This window comes from Pleurodeles waltl, chromosome 4_1, assembly GCF_031143425.1.
Source record: "Pleurodeles waltl isolate 20211129_DDA chromosome 4_1, aPleWal1.hap1.20221129, whole genome shotgun sequence".
In the NCBI taxonomy this organism is placed as follows: Eukaryota; Metazoa; Chordata; class Amphibia; order Caudata; family Salamandridae; genus Pleurodeles; species Pleurodeles waltl.
Window position 1 is genome coordinate 383,347,607 of NC_090442.1, and position 19,551 is coordinate 383,367,157.

The following is a 19,551-nucleotide window of genomic DNA, read 5'->3' on the forward strand; positions in this document are numbered from 1 at the left end:
TAACTTATTAGAGATATATGTGCATAGACCCCCTTTTGGTCTACCATGCCTAGACTGGGCAGCTGGTGAGTGAAATGTTTGGTGTACAGGGAGGTAGAACGTCGCCTGGTGGCTGGGGTGTATTTCTGGGGGCACTGCTTTGGGTTAGGTGGAGTTGGGACCTGTTTGCTGTAGAATCTATTGTGTGAGATATATGTTCTTTGTTTGAAGCCCACCCTGTTTTATGTTCTGTCTGGGCTAGTTCATCTGGGGGAACTGTCTGATTCTTATTGAGTCAATCTATGTCTTCTAAGGCCGTGAGGGGGTGAAATCTGTTGCACCCTATTGGGAAATCTGGTGTATTAGAAAATACTCTTGCTGGTTGTGGGCTTATGGAGTTATACCCCACTGGGCTTTGATAAAAAAAAACTAAGGGTAGTAGTGAGATTCCTTGGGGAGTGACCTGTGTGGCTCCTAGTTCGTGGATAAGTTTGTCCACTAAATTTGGTGACCTGAATGAAAGGACCACGCAGTCGCCTTCCAGCACTTTCTTACTGCTGCCTATCCACTTAATTCTCCTGACCATTTTTATATTTTCAAAGAGGGGCCCAACCATTCCTGAGCCCAAACGGACTCCTATCCGATTGAGGGCCTTATTTCTCAGAGCCGTCCAAGATTCTATCTGTTGATCGTCTAAAGATGGAACGTTGGCCAAGATCACTACGTAAGTTGTAACCTTTGGAGGGAGATGTAATAGATCACTTGGGCGATGTCGTATATTTGGGGATTTAATCTTGCTATATGAATTCCTCACTGGGTTTACGTAGGGGTGAGTGGTCATTGTCTTCGGTGGGCTGTTGTCTACTCTCTTAGCTAATCTAGGATTTGGGTCTACTTGATCAGGGAGAGAGTCTTGAGCTGCAGCAGCAGGGGATGAAGGCCGGAGAGTTGGGTTCAAGTTGGATGCTGGTGTCTCCTTGTAAGTTTACTTATCAAGGTTCTGACGCACTATCAGTTTTGGTAGCAGAGGATGGTTTGGCCCTTTGGGGCACCACGACGAGGGACCACTGTTTGATAAGATTGTTGGTTCAAAGGTCCGAAGGTCTGGTAGAAATTGATGAGCGTAGTTTGGAAGTAAGCAAGGTGTATCGGAAAATTGGGTTTTGGGAAAAGTGTTCTTTTCAATGATGCAAATTGGAGAAATTATGTGCTCCTAAATCCCAAATGACTGTCCCGGAATCTCAGAGCCTGCCGAAGTGAGTCGGGTATGTTCTCGGCGTTCTAGTGATAGTGGAATAAGGTAAGGTTTTGTGCTTGCACAGCTTATGCATACCGCAGGTGAATTGTGAAGTTTGTGAGAATTTTAGGCCAGGTAATGTTTTAGTAGGAGTGTGCGTAGTTCTCAGAGAGTAGGGAAGTCGGCGAACTTCATGTGAGTGTGGCGCTTTGTGCTCAAAATTGTCCACGTGGTTGTTGGTGATGTATGGACCCTGCATGGTCTAAGACTCCGGAGTATATTGATAAATGTATGAGACACTTGGTTTATGTTGTAATTTGCGCGGATTAATAGGTCAATCAGGCGTGGTTGACGAGTCAAGTTTGAGTCAATGTGAGTGAATGAAAACTTAATTGGAGATTTGGTGAGTTCTAAAGTGCACTAGAACAACCCATTGACAAGTCGAGAGTAGAATTTGTGGTTCAAATTTTGCTTGCGAGTGCGGGTTCTGAGAAGGAGACAGTAGCGGCTGAGGCTAAGCAAAATCTCTGTAAAGTTATGAAGCGATTGTGTTACCCTTTCCTGTAGTAAGCCGGCAAATTTGAGTTTTATTGGTGCTCGCAATATATTGTATTAGTTTTTGCGTGAATAGAGAGTGAGGAAGTCAAGCCGTAAGACTTTGTCAGCCGCAGTGTGTGTGAGTGTGACGTCATTGGAGCAGCACTGGGATAGGTCAGTTAGTGTGAAGGGCCGCACACGGATGGGCAGCCATCCGTGAGAGGCAATTGGTTGAGAAGGTAAGCAAAGAGAGTTCTGGGAATTAAAGTCACTTCCTAATTCGATTATAAACAAAATAAAAGATGCAAAAATGAAGTTTTTCAAGGCTTTAAAGAGCGCCTTGAGGGGGGATACATATATTACTGCAAGTGTAGGGGAAGTCACACCGCCAGAGGATACACCAGCTTATGCCGTAATGGAAGAGAGGGGAGTTGCGCCATGTCTTTGGCTAAAGTAATGGTGCAAAGCGACAGAGAAAGAAGGGTGTTTGGCATTGCTGGAGCACGGAACGTTCAATATAAGGATTTTGGAAAATTACAGAGGGTGCTAAATGAGCTAAAGCCACCTCCGAGACCAGCACAGTTTGAGGTGTTAGCAATTTGGGAACTGATGGCAATACGACAGCAGCAACAGAAATTCATGAGGAGAATGAGGAAAGCAGAAAAGACACTAGCGGAGGCTAGGTGGGGCAGTGCGCAGAGAGTCTGGAGAAGAGAAACAATAGATGGAGTTAGGATGTTTCCAGCAATAGCTCAAGAGAATGAGAACAAAGTGGGAAAAGCCACTTGTAAGACTGACAAGAGTTCCTCAAAAGACAAAGAGGCTGAGAAGCCCTGGTCAGAGATAGATGACTCAGACGATGATGAGTTTCTTAATCAGTTACTGAATGACCAACCACCGCCATACGCAACAGATGACAACAGACCGAGTACTAGTACAGGCCCTGTAAGTTCAACTCAGGACAAGGTGACAGTAAATCCAGTACAGGTTAGTCCTCTCCTGACACCAGCCCCGGTGCAGAGTAGCATTATTATGTCCACTGCTCCAGAGGTGCAATCTCAGCTACAGCCACCGCAGGTTCAGAGACTTTACCCTGATGTCCCGATATTAGAGACTACCATGAATTTGATAGTGCCGTCTGATCCGACATATACAAGACCAAAGCTGATACAGACCTAGCCAACTCCACAATTATTGCCCCAGGCACAGCAACAGATGTTCCCAAATTACACTTCGGTCACAGGACAGCAGTCAGCCATAGCACCAGTGATGAACCAGAATATGGGAGTTAATGCTTCACAGGTTTTAGGAAACAGGCAGCCACCAGCCACCATTTCCTTACCCATTACAGTTGGTCCACTAGTTCCACTGTATGCACAGGTGAAGCCTAGTGTATGTGATCAGGGAATAACGACCCAAGAAATGACAAGAGGAGGGTTCGTAGGGAGCTCTCAAGGGATGACCCCAGTGAACCGACATTCGAAAGATCTAGATCTTTGTTAGACTTCAGTCCAATTGGGGCTCCTCCAGATGCCATGAGACAATCAGGTTTGGGACTGTTGACTCCGCAGATCTCGAGTACAAACATTCCGCAAACACCGATAATGGAGGCTGGGAATATCTCCCTGCAAGGTTTAACTGCGCAACAGTTGAACGATTGGTTAGACAAGTTAAATTCACCACAGACCACTCCTGCGACAGCAGAGTGATCGGAAAGAGAAGAGTACCTGAATTTTGTGAGGTTGGGCATGGAGGCAAATGAACTAGTTGAGGGGAGCATGGAAGTGAACAGGTTAGAATCGTACACAGAGGCAGAATTGAGGTATCTGTGTCCAAAAATAGCCAAAGAAGTGAGCAGGGTGCACCAGAGGTTTGCAAATTTGGCAGACAAATATGGAATAGACTTAGACAATACCAAACATTTGAAGATGAGTTACAGGTTAGACTTTGAGCCAAAAGATTTTGAGCACATGAGATCTACTGGGATGAAGGCACACCTGAAGGAAATACTGCAAAGTGCACAAGTTTGGGGAGCCTTAGAGAAGTGGGAAGGCAGATGGGTGAAGAAAAGAGATAAGAGGAAAAGTGACTGCATAGAGCTGCCAGCCAAGGCTTCACAGGATGTGGGTGCGGTAAAGATGTTATTATGAGAGAGATGGCTAGAGGGGTTCTTGTCCATGTGCTGTGGACTAGAGGTGATATCCTGTCATTTACAAATGACTTTCCGAGGCTAAGGGAGAAACCGATAGAGCGGTATCAGAAGACGGATAGGTTTGTGAAGCTTGCGAAATGTCTCTGGGAAGACCTGAATACTCTCTTTGAGATTATAGTGCCGGCCGATTTGTGGCTTGAGTGCAAGAGGAATGTGGATTGGCCAGCCGCAGAACCAGCAAGGGATAGAGCTAGAGGAGCACCGTCTCCTGAGGTAATGAAGTATTACTATAACGTGATTGAAATCCTGAAACAGAGAGTTTCGCCACAGAATGTTGATTAGCAAAAGATTGACCTGACAGCACAGGATCCCAAGGAGTCGATACATGCCTATTATGAGAGGTTGTTGAAAGCGTTCAAGAATTCCAGCAGTACAGAGGTTATAGAGGTGAAGGACATGAATCCCCTTGTGTTCAGATTTGTTGAAGGGTTGAGACCTGAGATTAGCCAGATGATTAAGAATCATTTGATCTGTTGGCAAGCAAAGCCAATTGACAAGGTATTGCAGTATGCGAAATACTGTAGTGACGAGATTGAATTTAAGCAGTGGAAGCTGAAGGAGAAAGCAATAGTAATGCAAATTAAGGCAGCACAGTCAGGGTTGCAGGGAGGTTGTCTACAACAAATGGTGCAACAGCCGCAAGGAAACGGGATGTTTCAGGCACAAGTGAGAGGCAGAGGTCGAGGAGGTTTTGTGAACAGAAGCACAGACCTGAATACTGTAATGGTTCAAAATGATGTGCAGGGGATGAAGAAGATGTTACCTTGTCATGCTTGTGGGGGCGTCGGACATTGGAAGCGGGAGTGCCCGATGATGGTGCAGGAGGGTGTTGTTCAACAAAGCAATGATGTCAGTGCATTTCAAAATGTGAAGGGACTGAGAATGAGAGGTCCTAATCCAAACTTTAAAAATAACGTGGTTCAGATGCAGGGTCTCCAACCCATGCAGCAGGTGCAGATGCCACGTGTACAACCGATGCAGATGTAGCAAAGGCCACAGCAGATTCCTATCATACATAGACAGCAAATGTAGTTGCCCTTAGCGACAATGGAACAGCAACAGGTGATACTTCCTCAACAGGTCACAGGTCAAAGAATGAGTCAAAGTAATGCAGTACAACAGTTCCCATTACGTGGTGAGAATGGACGATGAATGGTCGAATGAGAGTTCAGATGGTGAGGAGTGCAGGCTTGCAGCATCCCTAGAAGTAGATCAGAGAGGGCCCTATGTTCAGGGGAAGGTGATGGGTCACAAGGTTTCATTCTTGGTTGACACAGGAGCTACACACTCTACAGTTAGAAGCGCAGAGGTTCCGAAACTGCCTCTTTTGGGACGTACAGTCAAAGTAGTAGGAGTGGCAAATCAACTCCTGACTAACCCGATCACAGATCCGGTTCAATTTGAGCTTTGCGGCTTTCAGGGATTGCACAGATTTGTGGTTTGCGATTCGAGTCCCGTGTCCCTACTGGGAAGAGACTTACTGTGCAAGACAAGGTGTTTGATCACCTGTTCCAATGAGGGGATTGAGGTTCAGACAAACAGTGACGATGAAGGAGATGAATGGCAGGTTTCAGAGCCTGAAACAGAGACCACAGACGAGGAATACCCTCTGATTAACTTCTTCCCAATGTTTACAGTCACTGATCTGCCAGCAGACTTGCAGGGGACAGTAAAGGAGAAAGTCTGGGACCAGACAGGGAAAGAAGTAGGGCTGATAAAAGGAGTAGAACCGGTCAAAGTCAGTGTGAAGCCAAATGCTGTGTTCCCCCAGGTACCGCAGTACCATATGGCGCAAGATGTCCTTATAAAGGTGTTGAAGTTAATTGCAGACTTTGTGAAACAGGGAGTCTTGAAAGAAGTGATGAGCAGCCCATGTAATTCACCAATAATGGGACTGAGAAAGCCTTGTGTGAAAGTTCGAATTGTCGAAGACTTGAGAAAGATTAACAACATAGTAGTGAAATGTTGCCCAGTGGTGCCAAATCCAGCTGTGATCATGTTCCAGGTTCCATGTGATGCAGAATGGTTCACAGTGGTTGATTTGTCACAAGTGTTCTTTTCTGTGCTTCTTCATGAGGACAGCCAATTTCTTTTCAGTCTCAAATTCCTGGATAAGGTTTACAATTGGTGTCGAATTCCTCAAGGGTTTTCGGAATCACCTTCCATATTCAAACAGATACTGAAGAAGGATTTGGAGTCATTGGAATTGCCTTTTCAATCGACTCTAGTGCAGTACATTGATGATCTGTTGATCGCATCCAAAACGAGGGATGATTGCAAGTATAATTCGATTGCCTTACTGAACCATTTGGGAAAGAATGGACACAAAGGGGGTCATTCCGACCCTGGCGGTCCATGACCGCCAGGGCCGGGGACCACGGAAGCACCGCCAACAGGCTGGCGGTGCTTCCAGGGCCATTCTGACCGCGGCGGTAAAGCCGCGGTCCGAAAAGGGGAACCAGCAGTTTCCCGCCGGTTTTCCCCTGGCCCAGGGAATCCTCCATGCCATGGGGATTCCGACCCCCTTCCCGCCACCCTGTTTCTGGTGGTTCTTACCGCCAGGAACAGGATGGCGGGAACGGGTGTCGTGAGGCCCCTGGGGGCCCCTGCACTGCCCATGCCACTGGCATGGGCAGTGCAGGGGCTCCCTAACAGGGCCCCATGAAGATTTTCACTGTCTGCTTTGCAGACAGTGAAAATCGCGACGGGTGCAACTGCACCCGTCGCACCCCTGCAACTCCGCCGGCTCCATTCGGAGCCGGCTTCCTCGTTGCAGGGCCTTTCCCGCTGGGCGCCCTTTTGGCGGTCGCCCGCCGGCCCAGCGGGAAAGCCAGAATGGCATCCGTGGTCTCCTGACCGCGGAGCGGCCATTTGGCGGTGACCGCATGGCGGTCAGAATGACCGCCAAAGTGTTCCCAAAGAATCTGCAATATTGTCAGAAAGAAGTAAAATACTTAGGTCATCAAATCGAGAAAGGGTCAAGAAAGTTGTCCAGGGAAAGAGTGACTGCCCTGTTACAGATGAATCCCCCAACGACACGGAGAGATGTTAGGATGTTTCTGGGAATGGTGGGCTACTGTCGTCAGTGGATCCCGAATTTCTCAGTCATCTCCAAGCCATTGGTAAGACTGACAGTTAAGGATGGGCCAGCTGTCATAGTGCTGTCAGAGAAAGAAATGAAGGCATTCACTGAATTAAGGGAGAGCATGTGCAGGGCTCCAGCTTTAAGTATGTCTGACTACACAAAACCTTTTGTTCTGTTTAGTCATGAACATGATGCATGTTCTTTGTCTGTCCTGACACAGGTCCATGGAGGTGTAAACCGACCAGTAGCATATTTTTCAGCTACTTTGGACCCAGTTGCAGCAGCCTTAACGGGTTGTCTGTGTGCAGTAACAGCAGTTGGTCAAAGCCTCACGCAGTGTGAAGGCATAGTGATGGGACATCCTTTAACCGTCATGGTCCCTCACTCATGATTGCAAGTATAATTTGATTGCCTTACTGAACCATTTGGGAAAGAATGGACACAAAGGGGGTCATTCCGACCCTGGCGGTCCATGACCGCCAGGGCCGGGGACCACGGAAGCACCGCCAACAGGCTGGCGGTGCTTCCAGGGCCATTCTGACCACGGCGGTAAAGCTGCGGTCAGAAAAGGGGAACCAGCGGTTTCCCGCCGGTTTTCCCCTGGCCCAGGGAATCCTCCATGCCATGGGGATTCCGACCCCCTTCCCGCCACCCTGTTTCTGGCGGTTCTTACCGCCAGGAACAGGATGGCGGGAACGGGTGTCGTGAGGCCACTGGGGGCCCCTGCACTGCCCATGCCACTGGCATGGGCAGTGCAGGGGCCCCCTAACAGGGCCCCATGAAGATTTTCACTGTCTGCTTTGCAGACAGTGAAAATCGTGACGGGTGCAACTGCACCCGTCGCACCCCTGCAACTCCGCCGGCTCCATTCGGAGCCGGCTTCCTCGTTGCAGGGCCTTTCCCGCTGGGCCGGCGGGCGCCCTTTTGGCGGTCGCCCGCCGGCCCAGCGGGAAAGCCAGAATGGCATCCGCAGTCTCCTGACCGCGGAGCGGCCATTTGGCGGTGACCGCATGGCGGGCGGTCAGAATGACCGCCAAAGTGTTCCCAAAGAATCTGCAATATTGTCAGAAAGAAGTAAAATACTTAGGTCATCAAATCGAGAAAGGGTCAAGAAAGTTGTCCAGGGAAAGAGTGACTGCCCTGTTACAGATGAATCCCCCAACGACACGGAGAGATGTTAGGATGTTTCTGGGAATGGTGGGCTACTGTCGTCAGTGGATCCCGAATTTCTCAGTCATCTCCAAGCCATTGGTAAGACTGACAGTTAAGGATGGGCCAGCTGTCATAGTGCTGTCAGAGAAAGAAATGAAGGCATTCACTGAATTAAGGGAGAGCATGTGCAGGGCTCCAGCTTTAGGTATGCCTGACTACACAAAACCTTTTGTTCTGTTTAGTCATGAACATGATGCATGTTCTTTGTCTGTCCTGACCCAGGTCCATGGAGGTGTAAACCGACCAGTAGCATATTTTTCAGCTACTTTGGACCCAGTTGCAGCAGCCTTAACGGGTTGTCTGTGTGCAGTAACAGCAGTTGGTCAAAGCCTCACGCAGTGTGAAGGCATAGTGATGGGACATCCTTTAACAGTCATGGTCCCTCACTCAGTTGAGATCTTGTTGACCCATACCAAGACGCAACACATGACAAATGCAAGGCTGGCAAAATGTGAAACGATTATACTGGGGTCACCAAATGTAACGTTAATAAGATGTACAGTGCTGAACCCGGCAACTTTGCTTCCAAATGAAAACACAGAAGTTGAAGATGTTGACGATGTAGAACATGATTGTCTTGAGGTAACAAAAATGTGCACCAAACTGAGACCTGATATTAAAGATAGCCAATTGGAAGAAAATGACAAAATTATCTTTGTTGATGGTTCATGCTTAAGAGACTCAGTAGGAGTGCTGGATACGCTGTATGTACGATCTCAGGTATCCTTGAAGCGTCTTGGCTCGAGAGAGTATATTCTGCTCAAGTGGCTGAATTGGTTGCTCTTACTAGAGCATGCCATGCTTCTGCCCAGCTGAAAGTAACTATCTATACTGATAGCAGATATAGGGGGTGATTTTAACCTTGGCGGACGGCGGAGGCCGTCCGCCAAGGTACCGCCGTGAAATGACCGCACCGCGGTCAAAAGACCGCGGCGGCCATTTAAACATTTCCGCTGGGCCGGCGGGCGCTCTCCGAAAGAGCGCCCGCCGGCCCAGCAGAAATGCCCCTGCAACGAGGACGCCGGCTCAGAATTGAGCCGGCGTAGTTGCAGGGGTGCGACGGGTGCAGTTGCACCTGTCGCGTATTTCAGTGTCTGCAAAGCAGACACTGAAATACTTTGCGGGGCCCTCTTACGGGGGCCCCTGCAGTGCCCATGCCATTGGCATGGGCACTGCAGGGGCCCCCAGGGGCCCGCTGCACCCCCTACCGCCATCCTGTTCATGGCGGGTTTCCCGCCATGAACAGGATGGCGGTAGGGGGTGTCTGAATCCCCATGGCGGCGGAGCGCGCTCCGCCGCCATGGAGGATTCAATGGGGCAGCGGTAAACCGGCGGGAGACCGCCGGTTTACCCTTTCTGACCGTGGCTGAACCGCTGCGGTCAGAATGCCCTCGGGAGCACCGCCAGCCTGTTGGCGGTGCTCCCGTGGTCGGTGACCCTGGCGGTCACCGGCCGCCAGGGTCAGAATGACCCCCATAGATTTGGAATTGTCCATGATTTTGGCCAACTATGGTCACAGAGGGGTTTCCTGACCTCTTCTGGTTCTCCAGTGAAAAATGGTGAAAGAATTAAGGAGTTGTTGTACGCGATTCAGTTACCTCATGAAATTGCTGTGGTGAAATGCAGTGCTCATTTGAAATCACAAGACTTTGTGTCAATGGGGAATGGATATGCGGATCAAGTCGCAAGATTTTGCGCATTGAACTGTATATCGTTTAAAGATCAGTGGGAATTGTTACCTGAAACAGAAAATGAGACATGCACAGGTTACGCATTGAGGGTGATTGACACATTAGAAGAATTAAGATTGTTGCAGGGATGTACCAGCAAGGATGAGAAGCGTTCTTGGGTCAGGTTGCAATGTGTATAAAGACCAGAGGACTTATGGGTCTCAGATGAGGGGAAAATGGTTTTGTCCAACAGTCTCCTGTCACAGTTTGCAAGGTTTTACCATGGGCAAGCACCTATTGGGAGAGATGCCATGATTAGGGTGTTCAAAATTGAATGGTTTAACCCGACGTTCAGACAAGCCGCAGAAGTGATTTTTCATAGGTGTATTATCTGTCAACAGATGAATGCGGGGAAAGGGACAGTGGTGAATTTGAGCCACATAGAGAGAGCAGGAGGTCCATTTAGCAGAATGCAATTGGATTTTATTGAGATGCCTGTGTGTGGAGGTCTGAGATACGTGTTAGTGATTGTGTGCATCGTTAGTCACTGGATTGAAGCATACCCTACATGTAGGAATGACAGTCTCACAGTAGCGAAGCTGCTGCTTAGGGAATTAATATCACGTTTCGGGTGTCCGATCTCTTTAGAATCAGATAGGGGAAGTCACTTCAACAACGAGGTGGTTAAGCTATTGTGTGCAGCATTGAACAGAAGTTGCATTGTACTTACCGCCCTGAAGCATCAGGGCTAATGGAGCAGATGGATGGTACCCTGAAGTTGAGAATGGCAAAAATGTGTGCAGCCACGAATTTGAAATGGCCTGATGCGTTGCCCTTGGTGCTAATGTCAATGAGAAATACGCCCAACAAGAAAACAGGACTGTCTCATGAAATACTCATGGGTCGAACCATGAGACTGCCCGCAGTGCCTGCGAATGCTCTTCTGAATATCACGGATGATATGGTGTTGGACTACTGCAAGGGTCTGGCGGACGTGGTCCGCTCTTTCTCTCACCAGGTGGAAGCTCCCACCCTGCCTCCAACAAATGATCCAGGGCACAATCTGAAGGCAGGTGACTAGGTTGTCATCAAGAAACACGTAAAGAAGTCGTGTCTGGAGCCACGTTGGAAGGGGTCATATCAAGTGATACTAACGACTACTACTGCTGTAAAGTGTGCGGGAATTCCGAACTGGATCCATGACAGTCACACGAAAAAGGTGACGTGTCCAACTGATGAGGAAGTTGAGTTGTTGAAAGTACCAACAACAGAGAAGGGAGTCTCAGGGCCGGAGAGTGATCGAAGGGGAACTGAGAAAGAAGGAGAGCCAGTTGAGGACGGCTTGGTCACTCTAGTAAGAGATGAAGGAGAAGAGACCCAGAGGGGTGACGGTGAGCCTATCTCAACTGAGGCACCAGGAGGACCAAGTCAGAAGGAGGTTCTCCCAGAAGCAGACAAATGTGGAATTGAGCTAGAGCCCCTGACAAACCCAGAAGGCGAAGGAGTTGAGGCGGAAGAGAGTCAGAATGTCCAGACTCCTCCTGAGCAAATTGCAGGTCCATCAAAAGAGAACACCATAGAGTCAGAGGAGGGCGAATGATTGCCCCAGGAAAGATTAAAGACCAGAGAGCCGCTGAAAGGAGATAAGTGGCCGGAATTGCAAGTGACAAAGGGAAAGGTGATCTTCGAAGATGCAATAGAGGAAGAGCTTGATACAACAAAGAGAGAAGATCTGAGTGAAGGAGAGTTGCAAGGTGATCGCAAATTGAAAAGAAAGAGAGTAGCAAGCAGAAGGTACGCAGGTCCTGAATGGGCGTATGCAACATCAGCTGAATGGCAACAAGAGTTCTTGGCGTTTTGCTTTGACCGAGAAGTCCCAGGTCAGTACTTTGGTACCTGAGTCTGGCCGAAGAATTGAATTAAAGAACGAAATTAGGAAAAGAGACTGATATCTTGCCGGATGTGACACTGCTAACTGCAATTGACTTTTGAAAAATGATTTTGAGAAGCTTCTAACCAAAATTGACAAGGATCCTGGGAGTGAAACTGAAAGTTGTAAATAATTGCTGAAGAAAGACTTTTCGCTTGCTTTAATTGTGCTGAAAGAAAAAAAAAGAATAATAAGTTTTAACCATCCTCTGTTGGTTGTTGTTTGAACTAATCATCCTTCACTTTCTGATTCTTTAAAGATCATGGCTAACATTAGAGATGATAATAGGGGAAGTAGGCGTTGTAAATGTTTGGGTGTTGGTTTGGGTGTCGCATGTGTGATATTCATCATAGTTGTGATTGTGGGTATGCCATTGGTGGGAAAGAGTGGAACTAACAATGCTACAAATCCTGAGACCGCTACTGCACTAACAGCTTGGGAGAGGTTTGAGCAGGATACAAAATATTGCATGAGGGAACTAACGCAAAAGGGGAATTATCGACTAGTGTTTTCTATTGTTTGCTGAGTGAGTATGTTGACACAATGGATGCGAAAGATTGTTATGTGTGTACGCAGATCCCTGTTTCGGTACAAGAAGGGGTTACCTATCATAGTTTGCCTTTAACATATGGGATAAGCTGTAGTCTGTTACTAACAAGATTCTATAACCAGGAAGAGATTCAATATTTTTACTCCAATCACAACCTTGTGTTTTCTTATGTGCCTATCATAGAGGATTTGAGTAGTGTGGCTAAATACTATAGTATCAAGTTAGTTAAGGGATTCTTTGAGGCAACACTAATGATTAGTACATCTTATGAACACTGCAATAATTTGACATGTTTGCTTACACCTGTAGAAAAAAGCTTTTTAGATCACACGGAAGATAGAAGGAGGGCATTGAAGGGGAAGTTAGAGAAAGGATTGCAGCAGCAAGCTTTTGCTAGTAGTGAGTGTTACAGTGCGGTTAGGGAACAGGGGAAGTTAGCTTTAGATGCACTACACGTAGGGAAGCTTTGCATATCTAGGCCGAAGTCGTACTATGACAATGTGTTTGTGGGAATGAGTGAATGTAAGCATGTGTTTTTGTTTCAGAGTAAGTGGATGTTCATGTTAAATGGACAGGATCCAGCGATCCCTGGGATCTATTATATATGTGGACTTAATGCTTATTACCGTCTTCCAAAGGGATGGTATGGGACACATTATTTGGGGATAGTTTTCCCAAAGATATATCAATTAGTGGACTTGAAAAGGGTTCCGAAATTGTCTGAATTACATCGTACTAGACAAAGGAGAGAGACTGCTGCTGGTGTAGTAGGAGGCATATTTGGTGCGATAATTCCTTCAGTGGGAGTTATCTTAAACTCCATAAAGATTCAAAAGTTGTCTAAATTTGTGGATAACATGCTGACAAATTTCACAGGGGCTATACTCCTGATGGATACTGAACTTGCTGCGGAGAGGGCTATGACTCTTCAAAACAGGCTTGCTTTAGACATTCTTTTAGCGAAAATGCTTAATGAGCGTCATTGTTGTGCATATTTACCTGACAATAGTAATGAGATTAGAAGTATGCTTTGAAAGAGCCAGGTGTTTGGGAAAAGGTTGGAAAAGGACTTGCTTCAGTGGGAAGTTGGTTTAGTAGTATTTGGCATGGGATATTGGCAAAAATAATGCAGGGAATATTAATTGTTATAGCTTGTTTATTTGGATTATGGCTGTCATGCAAAACTAGTAAAAGAATTAAATTGAAAATGGTGAAAAATAATAAGAGGAGGGAAGAACAGAAAAGGGAAAAATTGTTCAGAGAAAAATCACAGGGGGAAAGATTGATAGAGGAAATTGAGATGAAGGAATTCTAAAACGTAAAATGTAAGGGGAAAGGTTTGTGTGATGACAAGAGTCATCAGAGGAGGGATTGTTGGAGTGTCACCTTTTAAACTAATATTAACATGAGAGACTTGCAATATATTCTGTAATGATGCTGCATAGAAAATGTGTTAATGTAGAAAATAATGTACGCGTCTGAAATGTGCCCACGGGGAATGGCCTCCAAAATGTATATGTATGTAAACTAATGAGACAACTTAATGATGAATTAATAATGTACTAATGTATGGTTTTGTATTAGTGTATCTTAACTAGAGTCATGTATCAGGGTTTGTCAGCTTAAATTATTAGGCCTTAGTTAGCGAGTGTCTTGGCCTAGCTGCCTGATCTCATATTAAACTGTGTTTTTCCTAACGTGCAATGTGCTGTTTTTATAAAGGACACAAAGCTGTACTTTTCCAGGAGCTAGAGATACCTGTGTAGCCGTAGTAAATTCTTTCTCATGAGACGCGACTTGCTCAAGGAGACATTCTTGCCGAATGCAACAGTGTAATTCGTAACAGGTACAAGGTTGTCTAGACTAGGAGAAGACAATGGGACTACTGACTAGAGTGTAAAGTGTAACTTTTCTTACCTGACATTCCTGCCGATGAAGACGTCAATAACAGGAGCCAATCAATTGCATGAGAATTGTGTTTCATGGAAGATTCGAGTAAGGCATGTGGAAAATTATTGGACAGGGATAATGATGCACCAAAATTGATCCAATAGGGAATTAAGGACTAGTTCAATAGTTTTGATATAACAGCTTGACCCGAGGAGAAATCAGCCATTCTCCATTCCTTACTGCCTCTTGCCACTCTATCGAGAATTATTATACTTTGAGACTTTACTGATATCTTAATCATCCTATATTGAATCATTACCTGATACTTACTTCTCCTCCTTATGAGGGAAGTGCCTTATTCTTAGCTATGCCATACTGAGACTTTGCCCTGTCCTGTCTTTGCTGATGCTGAACCGACTGATGTCCTGAGGATGAAGACTGACGCTGATTGCTGAATCATTGGAGGGATAACTATCTGATGATAATTGTAAATTATCTGTTTGCCTTTTCTTTCTAGGTACCAACTGCTCTTTTGATAGAGGCCATAGTTAGATGTTTTCCAAATTTGTGTTGCTAAATTGTTTTGCATTAAGCCCGACATACTGATGCTAATTCAAAGTTAGTTAAGGAGTTCACTAAACTGATGCAAATAGACAAATGACAAGATTCTTGCTTTGTTGAATAATGTACTAATGATACTTTCATACTAAAGTTGATTCACATTAACGTTGTGCTTCATTCTAAATGTTTATGATCTATGCTTTGATAAAGTTTTGCTCTGATTGCCAAGTCATGGTGGTTTTGATTTGCTTGTTGATATTAAAACTAATAAATATGATATTAGATTGTAACTAATAGGGAATACATATCCTAACACTTACTAGATTTGTGTGATTATTCATGGCTGAAAGGTCATGGTGTGTTCATTGTATTGATCTATACTAATGTTATTGATTAGTTTGATTAATTAGTTATTGTGAATATTGATGGGGTTATTGACCTATTGATTGTGATGCCAAAAAGACATCTCGTTCTGGGAAGTCTCCAAACGTGGTCAAAATGTTCATCGGTCTGGGCGTGTCTCCTTGTAAGTTTACTTATCAAGGTTCTGACGTGCTATCACCTCCATTATCTAGCTCAAAAAATGAAATTACTAAGTGCGACTTAGAAGCTCTATAAAAATCTCCTTCTCAGGCCTCCTTTTTTCAAAAGGAAAAAGATGTTGCCAGAATTATTTCTGGTCTCTAAAAGTGGAAACTGAATCCCTCACACGACCTGTACAAATACTTCCTTTCCAGTATTTGACAGACGTAACCGGACTCTTACAAGTGCCTCACAGAGACTCTATGGACCCAACTCCTCTTACCTGATCACTCCTACTGGGGATTGTATCACATCACAAAGGATAGATCGGGATTAAGGAAGAGGGTCTTGAAGTAGGTGGTGCCTTGAGGAAGTTCTGTGGAAGCTGTTGAACGTTTAAGAAAAAGAAGACTCTAATTAAGGCATAAGTCTTCCGTGGTCTTGTATCTTTGTCTTGTTTCCCACCCTCACTCCCATGTCCCAATATATAACTGTGAGCTAGTTTTCATTAGTCCTGCATCAATTGTCTTTTAAATCATGCTCTCTCCTATGGTTGGTATAGTGGTAGCGATAATTCTCACTGCCATGTCTTTCTGCACCATAGGATGTGGCAATTCTAGGGAACCATACATAAGTTTTACAAGCTTTCACACTGCAAACTGTTATACATTAATATATCTAAAAATGTTATGCATTAGTTTTGAAAAACATTGTGCCTATAATTCAGTACCTTTTAGAACTAGCAGACTCTTTTGTACTACATTCAGCAATGTTTCTTCACATCTATGTCTCTTCGTTTGTTGCAAGATTATTTTTAATCTTTACTGTTGTGCAGGGCATGGCTGTCCAGGTGTGGTTTAAGTAGTGCCACACCCAAGATCGCCGTTAAGACTTGTCAAGTTCTCATGGGATTTCAGCAATTCTCTTACTTTAAAGCTGGCACCAATGCCTCACAGAGATGTTATGTAAGAGGGTTTTGAGGTAGGAAGTGCCTTGAGGAAGTCCAGTGGAAGCTGTTGATTCTTTAAGAAAAGGAAGATTGTGATTAAGGCCTAAGTCTGCCATGGTCTTAAAACATTCACAAATGCTGTTGAGATAGATGCCTGCTTTTGTGAATTTCTTTATATGTAAAATGAATCTAGTACTGCTGATAAGTATCAGAACGTCCCATGTATTGAGGATTTTTTATAGCATTCCTTCAGCATGTTTTCAACCCACATCTGAATAAATATTATTGTGGACTTCTCTCAAGGGCTGACATTTGTGTGGAAATCTTATTTTTTATAGGAGTTGCCTTACAGACTATTGGGAGTTAGGTACGTATGTGCAATTTTACCCTGGTTTTTCCAAATATATTCCCAAAGTAATCTGGACAATATATTAAGATCTTCAAATACATTGCTAACTTAATGCCAATGTATATTGTGCACCCTTCTGGAACCCTCATTCTGCAGTGGCCAGATTTTTAGTGGGGTTCTCCCGGGGATTAATGATTCACGGTCTCGGGTTGCAGGGAGTACTACATGTTCTCTGGCCATGTGGAAGGGCTTCGGTGGAGGTTGGGCCAAGCTTATGCCCCATACTGCAGGAGTATTTGCCAGGTGTGTTTTACAGCCATTAAATTTTCATCTGTTATCCACAGACCCATAATTTTGGCTGTACGAACATTGGGCCATTCAGAATTCATAGGGGCAGTACCCCCCAGGGGATATCACCCAGCCAACTTTAAATGAGGGCCTAAATGACAAGCAACGGAGTCATAGTGAATGTGATAAAATATTCTAATTTGATGTAGTGCATCAAGCAAAAATTTAGGACCTAATTACGAGTTTGGTAGTCCGAGGACTGCCAAACTCGTGGTGGCCATCGGACTGCCTCACTCATGTTGGTCCGACCGCCAGATTACGACCCTGGTGGTCAGACTGCCAGGGGACCACTGTCACCTTGATGGTCAAGGATCACACGGGATGGCAGTGGTCAGAATTGTGGTCAGCCATGGTGGCGCTGAATTCAGCACCTCTGTGATGATCACAAGTCCTTTTTATGCCAGCCTTTTCATGGTGGGGTTCCCTCCATGAAAAGGCTAGCAGCAAACCAGTGCCGGGGTAAACAGGGGGCCCCATGGCATGGATATTGCAGGGCCCCCCTGCAGACAGTGTGCTTTCCATGGGTGCCGTTGTGTGACGGCATTGGACTCAGGTAGCTTAAGGGAGCCGAGGCTAATGATGAGGCACTGTTTCCATCAATGCTGTGACACTGTTTGCGCTGAAATGGAGCAAGCCCTCAAAAAATGTCTTAATGCCTGGATGCCCACATCATGCTTAGTGCTAGTATGGAGACTTCCAACGTTGAGAGTCATTAGGGTGTAATTATCTTCCAAATGTATGTTTTCGGTTAATGTTAGGAAGTGTGTAATGTTCTTTATGTAAGCAGGTGATGCAGTAACAAATGGCATAAGGAAGTAATGATTGTCCATGGAGGTATTCTCCAAAAGGGATTCAATAGCAGATACAGTGGGCCCACCCGGAGGATTCAATACATCTTTATGCAGTTTTGATAGTAGATGCAGAACGGTAACCTAGGTTGGGGGCATCTGAATTAAGAGTATTCCTCCCATTCAAGGAGCCCTCTCAATTGCATATAAAATATCCAATCACTATTGGTGATTATTTTGTCTGTGTGGGGGTGGTAATATAAGTGCTTACGCATTAATTGTATGCACACTATTCCATTTTCCGTGCTTCTGCGTTACTGTCTGATGGAGGCTTTTGAAGTAACATGTAGTTACTTGTTATATTATATTTTTTCTCTTCATCTGATTTTCAGCTATTTTGGTTTTGACAGAGTGGCGTACAGGCTATTTGGGAGATATTACGTATATTGACTGTTAACTGGGCAATCATGGCTGCTGCCATCGAAGGTGTCATGACTTTCACATTTTGTTTGATGTCTGTTTTTGATATTCATGAAGGTATGTAATGACCACATCAGTTCCTTTTGTGAACTGCTGTGATCAAGGCTAAGTCCGAAACGCGTTGGTAAGGACATTTTGGGTAAAATATCACATATTGCATCTTGGTGGTGCCCATGGCGTCTTTGATTTATGGATGCCAATTGGTGATTTATCGGCGTTTTCCGGGATCCGACACGGACTGCTGTGACTTGAGCTCCAAGACAACAGAACTTTGTGTGATATGAATGTAATTGTGGTAGGGCTTAATGTGTACAGCTAGTTGTGTATATGCATTTTAAGTTGAGAAATAGTTTGTTTATATATGTTACTACTATGTAATGGATATTTGGAGCTTTTTGTAGGTATAGTATGTTTTTATGTTTTGAGGGTGAGTATATATGTTCTCGGGTTGTTTTATGCTTCGGTCAGATGACTTTTGAATAATATATTTTTTTATATAAGGAGAATCATTTTTTTTTTTCTTCCAATGCTAAAAACATATTTTCCATGGGTTTTGTGGGACTGCTGGAGCATTTATTTGTTGTATTAATATTTATTGGGTCTGCACTGTGTTAATGGAGAAGATATGTCTTTCTCTGATTGAATAAGTATATCTTTTCTAAGCTATTTTTGTATTTGAGGATACCTTGTTTTTACTTTGTTTTTAATGGATTGTGTTTTTTGTTGACATTATAATATTGATCATGGGCTTTTGCTACTGAATAGTAAGTATCTTTTTTTGTTTGTGGAAATTTTAGATAGTATCTGTTTTTAATATATAAGTAATATGTGTATGAATTAATGTATAGTGTAGTGTGTTATGATTTTAAATATTGCATATTTCAAAAATGTTTAATTTTATGAAGGTATGTTTCGCTGGTGTTTAATGATGTTTCCATATTTATTATTTTTTTGGAGTTGTTTGATAAATATTTGTACCTGTGTTCTACTTTGTTTATTTTTTAGTAATTATTAGATCATTTTTTATTTTATTTTTGCAATTCTGGGTGTTTTATCGTTTTTGTTTTAAAGTTTTTATTTTTTTCGCAATGCTAAAAACTAAAACGTAATGGCATTATAAGTCTTACAACATTTTTTGATATGATGGATTGTTTTGGGGATTTTGTTTTGTTTGTTAGTGCAACATGTTAGTTCTATGTGAAGAGTAGGAAAATTGAATATTTTGTGTGCTAGCACTTTTTGGATCTATATA